This window comes from Labeo rohita, chromosome 4 (assembly GCF_022985175.1).
Source record: "Labeo rohita strain BAU-BD-2019 chromosome 4, IGBB_LRoh.1.0, whole genome shotgun sequence".
Lineage (NCBI taxonomy): Eukaryota > Metazoa > Chordata > Actinopteri > Cypriniformes > Cyprinidae > Labeo > Labeo rohita.
This window is the reverse complement of record NC_066872.1, coordinates 1,589,598-1,595,114: the sequence shown is the minus strand read 5'-3', so window position 1 is coordinate 1,595,114 and position 5,517 is coordinate 1,589,598. Positions and strand designations below refer to the sequence as shown.

At 34.4% G+C, this 5,517-nt stretch overlaps 1 long non-coding RNA gene across 1 annotated transcript; it reads left to right on the top strand.

The window, feature by feature from the left end:
- Positions 1–283: 283 nt before the first annotated feature.
- On the top strand, positions 284–4,459 carry LOC127163784 (uncharacterized). The gene is made up of 3 exons (XR_007827542.1): positions 284–2,622; positions 2,771–2,889; positions 3,019–4,459. It is a non-coding gene; the product is annotated as an uncharacterized LOC127163784 (long non-coding RNA).
- The last annotated feature ends 1,058 nt before the right edge of the window (positions 4,460–5,517 follow it).

Genomic DNA, 5,517 nt, shown 5'->3' with positions numbered 1-5,517 from the left:
ATGATGAGTAACTTTCCAGTAGTAACCTGGTCTTTTTCAGGCCCACAAGCCAGAGAAACTGCTAAGAAACATCCACATCAGTTAAACCAGGACATTGGTGAGGTGTTTTATTCTTTAAATGGTGCTTGTAGCTTTAAATGTCTTAAAGCTAAATATATTCAGGAAACTGCAGACCTCGTGCGAAACAGAACATTTACATAGAGGGCAAGAACTTTTACATAGTTGACCTTACTGTTGTACCAACACGACTGTCACCAAACAACTGTGATCCAGTCTTCCTGTAAGTAGATGTTCTTCTGCTCCCTGTTGTTCTTACAGTTCTGATGTGTTCACTTAAACTTTCTGTATTATGTCTGTATTTTATGTTGTTTGTTGGTTTGTTTATCTTCAAATTCTCATTTTGCCGTTATAATTTTTCCTCTGTAGTTTGCATTTTACATGGCCATGGATTCCTCATTTGACTGCACAGTCGTGAGTGCTTGTTTACAATAATGTAGAGTCCGTGTGAGTTTATGAACAGCTGATAATGCCAGAACTGCAGAAGGAGTGATGTTTAATGTTGATGGAGAACTATGGCCTGAAATTGGACCCATAACACTACAGTACTTTTAAATCATTTAACAGCATTATTACAGCATTGTGTCTTTGGCAACATGAATCAACTACTGTAAATGTATTTCCAGTTTGTTGATTGCAAGTGAGGTCACTGAGTGTTATTGATGCCATGTTTTTGAAGACTGCTTGATAAGATGAGAAGGCAGAAAAAATATTTTTTTAAGGAGAGAAAAGGCACTTACTACTTCAGCCTAAGTAGATTTGTTTTGCACAATATTATTTTGTGTACTTTTTATTAAAACTCAAGGAGTTGATTGGCAAAGAATAATGTTCTAATTTTTCATGTTTATCTAGTGACTCTGAAAGTGATTTGTTTTATATCAACTCATACAGTTTATATAGAATGCCAAAGGATGCCCAAAGATGGTTTCAGTTTTAGGCCAGGTAAGTTTATGTTTAGTTTGAGAAAGTTCTGAGATTTTGGCTAGAGAAGGTGGGTCATTTTTGAGGGGGTTTCATTGATTTACGGTACACGGCTACCCTGCTCTGGACCAAAGTTAGAGATCAGAGCTGTAAGCCAAATGCAGTATTGTATGAATTATAATTATTTTTCATTGATCTAATATGTTACTATATGAACTGGCAAAATTTCTGGTAAAATTCTGAGATTCTCACCAAGATTACCAAAGAAAATTCAGAGGTTTGGCGTTATAGGTCTCACACTGATGGAACTTGTGTGAAAATTAGTTACTGCCTGCTAAAGAGCCAATACTATCACTGCAGCTATATGTTGATGATTTTAAAATCGCCAGTCCTCTAGGGACATCACATAACATTTATAAATTTTGTGCAGTATATTGGACCCTAACCAATCAGCAGTACAATGCATTCAGCTACAGTAGCTGTGCTTTGTAGAGTAACAGACATCTAGATATGTGAATACTCTGCTGTACTAGTACCACTGTTGGTTGATATCCAAACTCTTGAACAGGATGGTGTCTTTATTGACTCTGTCGGTTGGAACATCAAAGGAAAAGTGTTTTGTGTTTCTGCAGACAATTTGGCTGCTCATGGACTATCATGCTTTGAGTATTTAAAATATTTGCAGATTTTGTATGGCTACTATATAACTAGATAATTTGTATGGCTAAGTGAATGCAGTGACTGATGGGGCATTTGCCTAGAGAACTAAAGCTGCACATGACATTCGTGTTCAGGGTGTAATGCAAATAACTCTGTTGACAGTCACTATGGACTGAAAGGAGACATTGTTCTGTGTAAGTCACGTTTCCATCTCAATACTGGTTTCCCACCAGACATGCTTCATGATCTTTTGGAGAGTAAGAGTGAGTGAGTATAATGCCAACTAAATTGTGTCTTTGCATTAAAGAGATGATTCAGCCAAACACTTCACACTAGAATGGCTGAATCAACAGGTAATTTCATTCCCTTATCAGTTTGCAAATAAGGTTGATTGACCTGAAGGCACCATAGGAGGCAATGGGCATGAAATCTCGGTTTAGACTGATTTTACAAACCTAAAATACAAACATGGTGAAGGATTACAAATTTAAAAATTTGTTTAAAATATGCTGATCCTATGCATATTTGATATAGGTTCCAATATAACAACATGAACTAAGAGCAGGCAGCCCAGGCCCTGAGACAGTAACCTTTCAGTTCCTGAACATCTGGCAGGTTTTCCCAAGTTAAGTGTGAATTCTAATCTCAAGGTACAACTGTGCCTTTTGTTTAAGCACCTATGCATTTGAATGACACTTGTATGCTAAATAGATCAAGGCTGGGAAAAATCTTTAACTGAGCTGTTTTCATGTACCACATTTGCATGCTTTGTTTAGATTGATTCCACCTCTATGTACTCCTCCCCCTTCAAACCTATATATTCTGCTGTGCTGAGATATTGTAAGACAACTTTTTGAAGACTGCAGTGCAAAGCAGCGAGTATCTGAATAAAGAGAAACTTCTGCTTCAAGATATCCAAAAACGTCTCCTGGTCTCTAAGAAAAAATTCACAACAATGGGCAGGACTGGATCAAAAAACAAACAGTGAGTGATTATAATTTTCAGCACTTCAAAGTTCACAGTTTAATGGTACAGATTGTCAATGGCTTGTTTGAATTAGTTGGACAAAATGGAAGATTGCCAAATATCACAGATCTACTAGACACAATAATGAGGTTTCTTTCTTCTGTAGTGACGATGACTGTTGGTATGTGGAACGTCTTTGTTGCCACGAACTGTCCCCTACTCAATTAGGTCATAGTCTCTTTTTCCACTTGCACTCAACTAAATGACACTGTGAGGAAGTAAAAGGTGGGTTAACCATATGTAATGTATACACTTATGTTGTGTATCTAGTTAAAATAAGCAATTAAAATTTATTTGAAAGCTGAGTATTGATGAGTTAATGTTTGTAATGTTACCTCCTCTTAATTCCCACAGCATATCAGCAGGCAAAATTTCTTGTGGACTGATACTACATGTTGGTGAAACTGACCGTGCAAGAAAAGTGAAACTTAGTTCACGACCAGCCTCTGTCAGTGCACTAATTCAGATTCTAAAAGACCAACTTCAGCCTTGAGTTCAGTTAACAATATGAAGACCTTGATTTTGATAATCAGCTAATTTGCTAACTTCCTTTGACTTCTCAGTTGCCTCAAAAGGCAGTTGTTCATATCCTGCCAGTGGACTCAAAAAGGTCCACTACCTCTACTGTTATTCTGTTAGATGTGTCGAACCCTGAACATCTTAAGATATGGCCACATGGTGATTATTATTATTATTTTTTTTTTCATTTCCACAGTTTTCTTACGATGTCAAAATAAGTCTTAGACAGGGAAATGCTAACTTTGAGAATACTGGATAGAGTATGAAGTTAACCAGAGACCAAAATCATGAGATTTTAGAGAAACTTGGCTCACCTATTTATGATTTCAAGTCATACTCAGATGACAGACAGATTGGACAGGTAGCAGAGGCTCTTGTTTAATAAAGTTGGGGTCAGGCACTGGATGGAATGGGTGGAAAACCAGCATCAAGTTTAAGATTTGGTTTTTAGCTTGATAACTCCAAAGTACAGATTGGGAATGCTCCAGTGGCCCTACTTACTGTTGTGCATAAACCTAAGAAATTTGTAAAGGACCTTTTCCAGTCTGTTTTTTTTTTCTTTACTGTTCACAGAAGGTGAACTTGAATTCAAGTGAGAGCTTCAGTTTCAAAAGTGAACATGCAAGGGTTGACTTAAGCAGCAATATTTTTATTATTTGACATCTGTTTTATGATAGAAATGGTAAATGACTGACAGTAATATCCAGTAATCCATACTACTCAAAAATGTGCTGTTTTTATTGAAATATAGTTGATCATGTAGATGATTCATGCAACTCATTGTAAAGAGACAATAAAATCTTTGCTGTTTTTAAAATGACATTTTAAGTATACTTGATTCACAGTTAGAAAATGTCTAAGTATATTTGAGCTATACTTGAGCTATACTTGTGCTTTATATACTTCTCAGACTTTTTTTTAAGTATGAATCAAGAATACTCATATGTCAGTTTAAGTATATTTCTAAGCATATTTTAACTATAGTTGTTCTCTGGGAATCTGTGTTTTCATTGTTATACTGTAGGGGGCGCTACTGCACATCTTCTGTACACATTTTTCAAAACACAAGAAAAAAACGAAATGCTTCCACGTGTAATCCTAACACAATCAACAGACATAAAACAGCACCAAATCAGATGTGTAAAACTGTGTAACATTATGGAATAAAATGTCAACCATGAAGAGGTAATAATGACTGTCAAGCTTTGGGGTGTTGATCAACTCCATCTACGTTTTGATGATCATGAAGTCTTTTTTTTTTTTTTTTTTTTTTTTTTTTTTTAGCTTTTTGTTCAAAATGTTTATTTATTTATTATTTATTCATACAACTTACTCACATTCAAGTGTTAATAAGAAAGAAGAATGCGTGAATTTAGAATAAATGTTTGTTTACAAGCAGCCTGATCTTTCTTGAGATGTTTTGTATGTTCAGATATTCATATAACAAAATATACAAATAAATATCTAGATAGGAACATAGTATGCTCAATTATGATGTAAAGTTCACTTAAAAAACTATTAAACTAGTAGTTTAGTGAGACTATACTTCAGTGTACTAAAATGCATAAAAAAGTATATAATTGGTAAACTATCAGTATACCTATAAGTTGTTGTACTTGTAGTACAAACTGAAAACATAGATGTAAACTAGTTTTGTACTCGAAGTTTACTTCTGTTATAAAAGTATACTTTATATACTAGAAAGTGGGCCAGTTTAGTCCCAAGGAGTATTGAAATGTTTATTCATATGTGCTATTAGTATACTTCTTTTAAACTAAAAAAGGTATACTTTTAGTCTACTTTTTATGTACTTTCATGTCAGAAATATCAGAAATATACTTAAAATGACAGTTAAGTATACTTGACTTACAGTAGTCAACATTTGAAGTGGATCACAAAATGTTCTTCAAAGTTGACGTGTATTGTTTTGGTTTTAGGACAACTTTGATGAAAGTTTTTGATCCACTTCAAATGCTGACTACTGTACACAAAGTCTAAATGTGAGCAATATTGTTCTCAGAGAATCCATGTTTTCATTGTTATATGGTAGGGGGCGCTATTACACATCTACTGTACAGAATTTACAAAACACAAGTGAAGAAACCAAAACAACAGATGCTTCCACACATTTTTAACATGATCATCAGTCATAAAACGCCATCAAAACTGTAACATTATGGAATAAAATGTGACTCATGAAGAGGTAATAATTACTGCCAAGCTTTGGGGTGTTGGATGTTTTGATTTTATCACTCTGATTTATTAATTTATAGTCTTTTAAATTTTTTGTTAAAAAAACACTAATATATAATATATATTAGTTTTTTTTTTTTA